At 38.0% G+C, this 12,215-nt stretch overlaps 1 protein-coding gene across 2 annotated transcripts in view; it reads right to left on the bottom strand.

Annotated features, from left to right (window-relative positions):
* Nucleotides 1–11,921, bottom strand: part of ZRANB1 (zinc finger RANBP2-type containing 1) — a 46,758-nt gene extending 34,837 nt beyond the window's left edge. For both annotated transcript variants that reach the window (XM_009277950.2, XM_009277949.2), the window contains exon 1: nucleotides 11,642–11,921. The gene's annotated coding sequence lies outside the window, so the exon portion shown is untranslated. The remainder of the gene's footprint in view (nucleotides 1–11,641) is intronic.
* Nucleotides 11,922–12,215: the final 294 nt, after the last annotated feature.

The raw sequence follows: 12,215 nt of genomic DNA, 5'->3' as shown, positions 1-12,215 counted from the left end.
TCTGTAATAAAATAAGTAAAAAATACATATATATATATATATATGAGAATCAGGTTGCTCAAAGCCCCATCCAACCTGGCCTTGAACACTTCCAGGGATGGGGCATCCACAACTTCTCTGGGCAACCTGTTCCAGTGCCTCACCACCCTCATAGTGAAGAATTTCTTCTTTATATCTAATCTAAATCTACCCTCTTTCGGTTTAAAGCCATTACCCCTTGTCATATCACTACATGCCCTTGTAAAAAGTCCCTCTCCAGCTTTCTTGTAGGCCCCCTTCAGGCACTGGAAGGCTGCAATAAGGTCTCTCCGGAGCCTTCTCTTCTCCAGGGTAAACAATGCCAACTCTCTCAGCCTGTCTTCATAGGAGAGGTGCTCCAGTCCTCTGACCATCTCCATGGCCCTCCTCTGGACTCACTCCAACAGGTCTTCTTATGTTGGGGGCCCCAGAGCTGAACACAGTACTCAGTATACCTTTTACTAAAGGTGACTTCATAAAGACAAATTTTCAGAAACTTGGAGGAAAAACAGCTTCTCTACTCCATAAACAAACTAAAGCTTTGCCAAAATACCTCCTATATGAGTACACTATATGCTAGATTTATCTATTCCATTTGGTCAAGGCTTTTTTCCCCCCAATTCCCAAAATAAGTTTTTTAATTACTTTAACATTTCTTAATAAGCTTATTCTCTCTATAAACAGTAGAGAGTTTTCTGAGATATTAACATTTCCTAGTTAGGAACTTAAGACAGTTGAACATGGTTTTCAGAAAAGAGAAGGAAGCAGCGCACCATCTGTGCACCTGCCAACTGCCACCAACAGAACCACCATGAGCTGTTTCACTTGTGCCACGAAGGACAACCAGAAAGTGGCTGTCCTGATACTTCAACACCCAATACAAACTTGAGAATAATTTCTACCTGAGCAGAAGTTGGTATGTTTTCAGTAGGTAATGCTTTCAATCAAAAGCTAGATCAGCATACAATGTGTGATAAAGCCCGAGGGGGATCTGTAACTGTAAATGGTCTCTTACCTGCCCCACGTTGTAAAACCTTAAACCCAGTAGTTCCCATTGCAAACAAATCCCAACCCACATTTAGGATGGGGCAAGAAAACAAAGCATCATCTGTTTTACTGACATTAAGACTAGGAAAGGAGATTGCTGCGCTGCTCAAGTTGAAAAGCAGCTGGTTGCAAAAACAATCTAAACAAATACTGAGACACTATTTATGAAACGCAACAGCACATACCACGTTACAGAAAAGCTTCCATCTGTATCATGAGATTAGGTTTTTAGTTGCAATTATTCTCTGCGCCCCTTAAAAAGCTAGATGCTTTCAGACATAATTCTTAGAGAGGCTGAGTATCTGCAGCTTCGAAAGCCTCTGAGATATGAGCTCACTACCTCTGAACACGAGGCCTCAGGTTATTATGAAGTAAAGAATATAAAAAGGCTCTATGGAGCAATGCAATTTCTCTTCTTTGATAGCTCTGCCAACACCCACTACGGCACAGCTAGATGAGGAAATTTAGCACTTTCATGTATCAAGTTTTTTTTACTTTTAGGTCTTGGTCTGACCCCCAGCTGCACCCCACCCCAGGGACACCAGAACCATCTGATTTACTGGTGATACAGGATCATCATCCAGCCACTGAGCAGTTTGAAGCTTGTTACTTTTTTCCAGAATTACTTCTTTGCCACTCTGTCTTCAAGTTAACTTGTTATTTTAGATTCTTCACAGAGGAGAAGTTGCATCATGTAGTACCTCCCTCACAGAGAAATAGCAAAACAGTAACTGTGAAGTGCAGGTGCATGCCTTTATGTCCAAAAAGCATGAGCAGACAAGAAATTAAAACCCACAAAACTCCAAGCAAGTTCCAATTGATCAGTTTACACAGTGTGCTAACACCTTCTGGACAGACTGGTAGAGTAACTCAGTACACTAAAGGGGAATATATTAAATTCTGATAAATCAAGTAACAAAGAAAAATCAAAACATTATCAGACTACCTTTTTACTAAATAAAGTCAGTCAGAAAAGGTCACCTACAACAGTCACAAATTTTTCTTTTGCTTTGTTTCAACTTTTAAGAATATTCTTCTTTTTAGGTGCATGGGAAAACACAAAATGCCACACAGAAATTGGGAAGAAACAATGAAGTCCTCAAATGACATTTTTATGACAGGATATATTATAGTCCCCTCAATTTAATCATTCACTGTGTCCAGAAGTTATTTTTCCTTTGGCTCAAACAAGGAACAATACAGAGCTCCATTTCATTAAACAATCAAGCCCTTCCCCGTGAACAGGCCAGACTCTGATTTAGACCAGTCTACACTACAGATCTTTTGCTGGGATGGTGCTGGCATCTGTGCTGGCAGAAACCTTATGTAATTATACTGATCAAATCAGTGTTACCACCTTACCTTGTTTTGCTCATGTGTACGGATTTTCGAACAAAGCTAACTGCTTCTGTATTTACAGGGAAAAGGGAGCTTAGGTATCAACTTGAGCTTTCAGCAAGACTTGCAAGGCAAAAGAGCTCCCCCCTCCCTCCCCGCCGCCTCTCTTAGGCTGCTCCAAAAAAGAAAGGCAGGCTGGTTTATTTATTTTAAAACACTGAAGCAACTTTTCGGAGCAACAAAATAAGCAGAAGCATCTTGTTCTGAAAGAAAGAGAGGTCTCTATAAGCAAACGCAGAATCTATAACTCAACAGTTTATGAGTGTAGAAGTAACACCTTTCACACATCTAACCACAAAAAGGAGCGGAGAGGAACAGGACTGCGAGTCAAAGCAAAAGATCAAACAGCAGCACTTTCACTGACTGTATTCTTTATGTATTATGAGACATAGTGTATTTAAATGTACATCTACCAAGAAAGGGTCTCAATCTGACAGCTGTAATTGCTCACTAACAGCTGGATAATGTTGCTGTGAAGTTTATATATACACACAATGGACAAACTGCTTTTTAAGAAAAATTGCCTATGATTAACCCCGCATAATTTGACACATTTTCAGAAGCGTTCCCCCTTGTACGTCACCACCTCAAGTTCTCTTCCAATTACCCATAATAAATTAGCATATTTCTTACAAAACTGAAGTTCATTTATATACAAATAAGTTTTCCAATTAAAGCTGTAAAAGGAAGACCTGTTAAAAATCACGCACCTGGACTATCACCTTAAGTGGTCATGATAAAATATGCACTACTCTGAATTCAGATAGGTGTAGCTGGTTTTGTTCTGTAAAACTGCAGAACATTTTTAAAAGATACATAAGATGAATTTGAGTCAACTGTTCACAATAGTAAACAAAGCAATGGTTTGATTTCACTGTTTCCAAACAAATACGTTTATAAACATTGCCACTCTGTTGCTGACGCTAACCACGGTATCTTTTTAAAGCTCATATAAGCTGTACCAAGGGACTCGGATCAAACAAAAATTTTGCCAATATTTAAATACAGCCAGTAGGAAGGTCTAGAAGATAACAGAGCTGTACACAAGCTTAAACCAAAATGGCCAATTTGTTTCTTTCAAACTTGTAAACTCTCTGAAAACCTCCTCAATGACTTCTTACATAGAAGACATTGCTATTTAACTGGCTCAAATTCACTTTTGTTATCTGGGGCCAAGAATCCTCGTGAAGTATCACACTGTCAATACACTTCAACAAAAACAACTTACATTTTTAAATAACCTATTTGAAATTTATTGCCAAGTGTTAAGAATTGATTTTCACATGAAATTTGCCTTGCCTAATTTTCTAAGGTGGAATTTTACTGACAATTTCTTCTCTTAACTTACTAAACTTACTCCACCTTCAACTATTTGCTATTCTTGCATGACTGCTTTCTCAAGAATTCAGCATAAGCCTCAACAGATCAGTATATTAAAAGCATAAAACTTGAACCTAGGCTTCTACAGTCTGAAGGGAACTAACAATAAGTTCCATTGTCGTCTCTGCAAATTAGTTTAAAAAAAAATTAAGATCATTGACCTTGTCAATGGGACAACCAAACCAGATCAGCACTGAATCTGGAAGCTTTGCAGTAAGGGCAATAGCTAGGTACTACAATAAAGAACAGAAAGATTACTGCAAAGTCACCAATGTAGAAGCATTTTCTGTATTAGCCTGAATACACTGAAGCAAGGAATTTAACAAGTAAGCATAGTTTGCTTTGGTTATTAGGACAGTTCTTTAAAAATTAAAGGATACTGTCCCAAACAGATCAGCGAAAAGGAGAAAATACTCTGTCATCTCAGGAAAAGAGCATTGAAATCGTTGTCTGCAAGCTGCTCTATGAGGTGGGTTTTTTTGCTTACAGAATTTTTATTTCTTTAAAGAACAAAAGCTGGCTATTTGTAGTACAGACAGTAGGAACTGGTCTCAGACTTCAGCTATCATTACAGAACGCAGAAACCCCTTTCTTATAAAATACAGATACAAAGCAAGAACTATGTTGGAAGACAGAGGCTTTTGTCAAACTACGTTATCCTCCTCATTCTCATCCCAGTAAGAGCACTGCTCTCAAAACATGCCAGGATCACCTCTGCTCTTCTGAGTAGTAGAGCTGTTCCTTTGCTCCCAGTAACATGGACAACAGGAAGAATGTTGCTGTCTTAAGAGAGGCATCATCAAGTTAAGACTGGCACAAATCTCAGTTCTATTAAAGACCAAATCATTGCTATGTAAATCACAACACAATCTACAAACTACAACATTAATGGCGCATGAGAAAAGAAAAATTGAAAATATTTTCATTATAACTGAGTAACTATTTACAATCTAGTATGTTAAATGAGTTTTAACATTTTTCTTCAGTTTTGATAGTCTAGGCTGTCAACAAATACTCTGTACCGCAGATTTTTAGGTATGACCTCGTTCATTACGTACAACTTTTCAGCTACTAAGCGGGCAATTAGTTAAAATCCAGAAGACTTGATCTTTCACAAAGAAACTTGCTGCAAGAAATGCAGTTCTCTTAACCAAAAAAACCTCGAAGAAAGTAGGTAGTAACTTCTGAAAACATTTAGAAGCCCATTCACTGGGTGAATTCTGACGGGCTTCATTTACATACAATGAATAAGAAATTGCTTTCATTTTGATTTCTGGATTCGCATCTCATTTCAAAGCATCTTAAGTCTACTTTATTAGGTATTTATGGTATTCAGAAAGATTACTCTGATTTTGCTTCAGCTTTCTTTTCAATATTCTATTCACACTTCCAATCCAACTGCTATCATTTCAAATAAACCTTAAAGCCTGACTTTTCATAAGCAAGAGAATTTATATGCAGTTTTAATGCAAGAGGATGCCTAATTTTGCAAATGTTCTATGCAGTAAGAAGTCAAACATTCGCCAGGTTACAGATCTTAGGAGATGTCTGAAATACAAGAATTGACAATGAACTTTAGATTAGGATGTAGACCTAACTATAAACAGACTTCCGCAAAAGCTGAAAACTCATCACAGAATTAAGAGGTATTTGACAATACTAAACATTCAAAGAGGATGCCTAATTTTGCAAATGTTCTATGCAGTAAGAAGTCAAACATTCGCCAGGTTACAGATCTTAGGAGATGTCTGAAATACAAGAATTGACAATGAACTTTAGATTAGGATGTAGACCTAACTATAAACAGACTTCCGCAAAAGCTGAAAACTCATCACAGAATTAAGAGGTATTTGACAATACTAAACATTCACTCTTTCTGCTTTTTTTATTTTAATGTTTATCCCTTGAAGCATTTTTGTGCTCTTAACCGCTACAGTTAATCCTGCTGCGTAACTTGCAAAATAGAAGTTTCCAATTTATTTGTTACTCATCTCAAATGGGTCAAACTACACATAGCCCTATTAAATTTGTGACTAAAAGCTAGGAAAACCTTAACTGCTGAAAACAACCTATAAAAAACAATAGCAGCGGCTTGCAGTTCAGTCCTCTTTCTTATTTCAGAAGAGAGTTACATTTTTCAGGGGTTTTTTTGGTTTTGTTTTAAACTCAATTAAAAGTGAACAACTATTTAGATGAGATGTTACTACACATTAGGATGGACTAAATACGACTGCTTACTTAGAAACCAATACCATTTGGGAAAATGAGAGTAAGCAGATCAACAGTTGCATAATACACAGCATCTCCCACACAATACTAATCAAAAACCAAGCGAAGTGACTCAAAATAATGAGCTATGATAGAATATTTGCATAAATACAGCCAGCGACATTTAATGAATCTGATCATCATGAACCGTCAGCAACAGATGAATACTGACTCAAGATAAGATGTACAATACAGTAACAGACATACATAATAAAACACAACAAAATTGTTAAAACTTCATTTTTAAGACATTTGCATTGGGTAAAGTACAGAAGTTGAACAAGAGGATTCTTTTTAAACAGTGAGGTCAAACACAAAAATACAGTTTATCTGTGTTTAGACTATATGCCTAAAACACGAGACTCATTTTTGTTTAGATCTCAGCCATCCTCACACAAGATGAGGAAAACCAGATGTCATGCTCTGAATAAAAACACACTGTGGAGTCAGACATCAAAACTTAAAAACACTTAAACCTGTCCAACAACCAAGGAACATTATATTAAGACTTGTACATTTGACATTCAGTTCTAGTAATTATCCTCTGGACCTCCTCAATACTGGCTGACCATAAATTAGATCATGGCTACTTGCACACATAGTCACCACTTGGTGGAGAAAAACCACCTGCCTCCAAATGAAACAAGGAAACACACACTCAACATCAACTATTGTGTAGCTGCTTCCTAAATAACAGCAAGCCACTTTCAGATACAGTTAAGGACCGTCTTTGGTATACACATTTGCAATTGGGCTATATTTAAGACTAGTTCTAGTTCAAGTAAGCCATACAAGCTACACCCATTTTATCCAGCTCTTCTCAAGATACTGGCTAGACAGCAAAGTATCAAAAAAAAAAAAAAGGGAAAGTGGGGGGGGGGGGAGAAGAGAGAGATAAGCCAAAATGCTATTACCACAGCACACAAAAACCACTACTGTGTATGTCGCTGCTTAACATAGCGCAAAGAACTAGTATCAAATATCACAGGGAAAAGAAATTCAAACTCCTTCTAGAGAAGGAGTGATAGCAGGTTTGGGTTTTTTAAATCACTTATTCTTTTTAACCTTACGATTAGTAATCTGTATTTTGCTCATAATACATATCCAACAACTCCAAGTTAATCACTCCAAGGTACGCTGAGGTGCTAGAAAGTTTCAGAGTAACAGCTCTAAAACAGTAAACTTTCTGCTTTTGGGGGGTGGGAATAACTTTCTGCTAGAGACAACACTGAACAACCTTCTTTAAAAAAACTATTTAAAAGCCGTAAGATGACAATTATTTTTATCCCTGCCAAGCTAAACAGTAATGTGGAGGTCAAAAAAATGTAAATAGTCCAGCAGACCATCCCAACCCTTCAGCAAGATAAAAATTAGCTTCTCAACAAGCACACAGTAAGAGGAAGCCTTTGTATCCAAAACCTAAACCCACAGGCCCATCCGATACAAGGCATAAGTGACAATCAGACATTGTTAAGACACCAAGTACAAAGTACTCCTGACTTACCATGGTAGTGTGAACTAAAAAAAAAAGAGAAAAAAAGAAAAGGCCTAGCATGAAAACAAGTATATACTCAACACTTCTTGAAACTGCAAAAGACTCAAGACTCAGACCTGTAGATTGAAGCTGGTTTAGGGGAGTATTCAGATAGCAGCAACTAATAAATAAGCCAGCTGTCTCTACTGAATCCCTGCTTAGATACTGGGAAGATGAATGGAGACAGAAGAAATACTTTCAAGCCCATTAGCCTGAAAGAAGTACAAGTCAACACTTACACAATGCACTTAGTCTTCACAGCCACAAGAAACAGGATTCTCTCAACTGACAATCATCTTCACAAAGCAAATTTCCTATTTTTTGCTAGAATTATGCACATTTATGAAATTTATGAGTCATTTTTCTTCCCAGATAATCAACTGACGCATGGTTTTCAAATGAATGGATCTACAGAAGTGCATGCAACTTCAAAGCTACTATAAGATTACTTGATCATAATAGTTCTAATCTACCAAAACAGACCACTCAAGTTTATTTTTCTTTCCATAGTCAGGTAAACCATGGTTCTGACAATTTTCTTTAGCTCAGGAAAGCTAACTCCTGAATATCTAGAAGATAGCAGAACACCAACATAACTTACAAAAGTTTCTTAATGTCTGTAAACTCCCCCGTAACTTGGACTTTTTCTGTTTCATTAAAAACAGCTACTCAAGACTAGATGCTAAATCAAATCGAAGTCAAAGAATCACATGGAGGATTTTTAAACCTTAACATTTGTTTACAAAAATAATGGCAAACGTAACCCAAATAATACATCACCATGTATTGGCTTCTGGTATGGTGGGAGGAAGGAGAAGAAAAAGGAAGAAAAAAAAAAGACGACTGCAGCCTCCTTGCTCACAACTGACAGTTTCAGAAAGAAGTCCTACTTACACTTACCAAAACAGACACAGGTCCATCCTTCCAGTCCCCCCATCCCCTGGACAGCAGGTTGCACGCCTGGTATTCGTTTTGTACCTAGCTCTCGTTACTTCAAGTATTTTCAGCTCAATTCTGAACTCAACCTTAAAGACAGATGTAAATTCTGTGCCTTCTCCAGCATTTGTCTTAGAAGTACTAACTTTTGTTAATTTAAAATGCACACGTGAATGCAAACAAAATTAGCAGCCATTCTCGGCAAAAAAAAATTCCACCTTACTAGAAATATTAAAAAAAAAAAAGATGCAATAGCATCCTTGTTTTAAGAACAAGCAGAACAGATTATATCAGAATAAATTCAAATAACCAAAGGGAAAAACGCCAACTTAATTATATCTGCTGCACAGTAAAATATGCAAAAGGGCTGCAAACTTGGCTGCTTCATAGGCAAGATGCTCTGCACATACCAGCTACTACCACTCTTTCCAATGTATTACCCTCCCATGTTCCTTGTAAAAAAAAAAAACAAAAAACCACCAAACCTTGTAAAAAAAAAAAAAAAACCACCAAAAAACCAACTCTACCATTCCTTCTGCTTTCTTAAACCAAGGTCTCCGTATCAGCCCCCTCTTGAAGACAGTTCTTTCTTCAAACGTCCCTGCACTTATTCCCTGCACTTATTCCCTACTCCACCCCCTCCACACCTCTCCTCTCTCTGGTCTTCACCAAAATGAGTTTTTGCATAAATAGGACAGCAGCACAGGAAAAAAGTTGTTTTAAAAAATGCCAGGTAGATACAACTCCAGTTTGACTACAGAGCTTCTGAAAACCTGCCCATGCCACAAAGAAGTAAATACAAAATCACCCATATTATTATAGACTAACGTGTTCTCAGAATTGATGTCAAAGTACTACAGTTCTTCTTTTAAAGTATGTTAACTGTTAGACACCGAAGAGATAACAGTCCTACTATTAATCTTGTATTTCAAGAAAGTTCCAAAAGAGTTAACTATATACGTATGAGAAGCTGTGCTTCAGCAATTGATGATGCAAAAATGAACACAGTCACAAAATCAATCCAATTCTGTGCAAGTTAGAGCAATGTCAGCTATGCAAGAAGTGCTATGAAAAAGAGTAAGTACGAGGAAAGTGTCTGAATTCCTAATGTTTGAGATCTTAACTAGAAGACAGAAGTTTTCTTTTTAAGGTACAACAAATTCCATTCAACTGACATTACAAAGTTATAATTATCTGTTATTTAACTGATTTTACCAAGCTATGCCATTTCACAAGTGAAGTGGTAAGCTCTTCATCAGCTGTGTCGAAAAAAATTTTCTTTTCAACTTCCCCTCATTTCCCTCTTCGTATGTAGTACTACTTAAAAAAAAAAAAAAAAAATTAAGAACTCTGTTACAGCTAAGCCAGCCATTTTCAGCTGCCAAACTAAAGTTTAGTTCCATTTTAGTACCAGGAGACTGTGGATAATTCATGCAGTTAAAATGAGGATTACTTGTTGACAGAAAATTCAAACAGCTCAAAATAACCTAGCCTTCAAATTTTGGGGGGAGGAAGGGGCATGAGATTACTAACAGAACTGGCAGTAGCAGTTTAAGTGCTTTGCTGTGATTAGTAGATGGTACATCACGATAAAGATGCATTGATCTAAAGTTGTGCACAATCTCAACCCAGTGCAAAACTGATACGGCAAAGAGAAGCTGGAAAGAGAAATGTTAACACCTAAGTTAATACCACATGAAGGAGCCAGTAAATCTCACATTAAAGTGCCTGAGAGTACATTTGATTATTTGATTGACTATATTAAAAATAACCTCCCATACAATCAGTAAAGTATTTTCTACTTACAATTCTGACTTATTTACAGATCCATCTTGCAAAGAACACCAAAGATGAATGGGATTTCCCATCCCCAAGGAATTTACATATCAAATTATGTACAATTAGAATGGCCACACACAAGGCTAAATAAGACTGAAAATGTTGCCTTGACCAATTCTGCGTTTTAACTAGTTTCCAATTTAAGTCATGCTTCTGTGATGAATCCCGTTGATGCTTTTATGCCACTCAACATTCCAATTAAATTAATACTTTTTAATTATACTTCTGAGAAAATGCTAATGGATACAACTCTACAATAACAGATTATGGCCTCATCGGTCATCCCCATCTGCCTGTCCTTACTTAATCAGCGTAAGAAAAGTAAAGGTAATAATTCCTTTTTTCTTCAAGAGAATAACACCACATAATTAGTTTCACAAATCCTACAAAATGCAACGCATCCAAAAGCATTACTCTCTTTTAATGCTGTGACAGACTTAAATCAGAAGTGATCTTTTACACATGACACGCTAGACGCTGCATGCTGAGACACCAATTCAGCTTGGCCTTCGGAAGGAGGCAAAGAGTTCCAGAACACCTCCTGCTGCTTACCTGTTTCCCCTTTCTCTGAGTAACCACTGAAAAGGGAAAGGAAAAAAAAAAAAAAAAAAGAAATGGGCTTCACAGATCTCTTTTGCAGTCACCAAAGACAAAATGCTAGATGAGCAGAAGGAAAAGCAAAACTGAGTGCAACAAATCTCTCCTGAACTACTGTTACAAGGTTCTGCTCACAGCAGAATGAGCTTTAACACACTATGCGTTAGAGAAAGGAGGAAGTTAAGGTATTACACAGAGACATCTCACCTTTCAATTTTTGCATCAACAAACATATTGATGCGTTAAACTCACATGCCAGTTTCACCACTTATGACACAGCAGGTAGCTAGTGAGTAGAGACTGTTCAAGCACAGCACAAAGCCTGCCAAACAACATTTGTTTACTACATCGACTCCCAAGAATTCTAGAAAAAGTTGTCATTATTGTTACCACTGAAAGTCACCGTGGCAGCAAAAAGTTCTCAGCAGTCATGCTGTGTCTGCCATGCAGGAGACCCAGATGAATTTTCTCCAATCATTTCTCCCACCCGCTGCTCCTCAGAGGGCAGTGAGTGCTCTGGGGATGGAGCACTCAAGATCTGGGTTGAGGGCTAGAAGGAATGCCTTTTGTCACCCCGAAGGAAGGGCTCACAGACACATCCGTGACCTCCGCGGAGAAGTTTACCTTATCCTGGCAGGAAGCTGCCGCAGCGTGGGACTGCGAAGGTAGAGTCAGAAAGGCGCTGGAAGTGTGGATTACCAAGGTTTGCCTCACTCGTTAATCGAACTTTTCTAATTTCTTTTAAACTTCAGTTCACAAAAACAAGCTCGATTCTGAAATACTTCTCACACCGTACTTTATTTCTGATAAAGTATCGACAATACGTGATATTGTACTATAGGCAATATCATGGAAGTTCTGCTATCCAAAATTCACAGATACCAGCAAGAAGCTCCCATTACCTATTCTACCACAGCGTACAGATCAAAACAGGCATATCCAAAAAGAAAAAAAAGGAGGGGGGGAAGAAGTGGGAGGCAGCAGAGGCATGATCTCACCCCAGCAGACCGAGGTACTGCAGCCCAGCATTTGGAGAAGCAGCCAGAAGAGAAAAATCAGAGTTTCCTGCCTTTGTACCGAGACTGTTGTTGCTGTAACACAGCTTTTGGAAAGATGTGTTACACACGGTGCTGCTGGGACGGAGGGAGAAACGCCGCATCCCGCGGCAGGCGAGCAGGCTGCCCTTCCGCCGGCGGTT

This window comes from Aptenodytes forsteri, unplaced genomic scaffold (genome assembly GCF_000699145.1).
Source record: "Aptenodytes forsteri isolate BGI_AS27 unplaced genomic scaffold, ASM69914v1 Scaffold15, whole genome shotgun sequence".
NCBI classification, from domain to species: domain Eukaryota; kingdom Metazoa; phylum Chordata; class Aves; order Sphenisciformes; family Spheniscidae; genus Aptenodytes; species Aptenodytes forsteri.
This window is presented reverse-complemented; position numbering and strand designations above follow the sequence as displayed.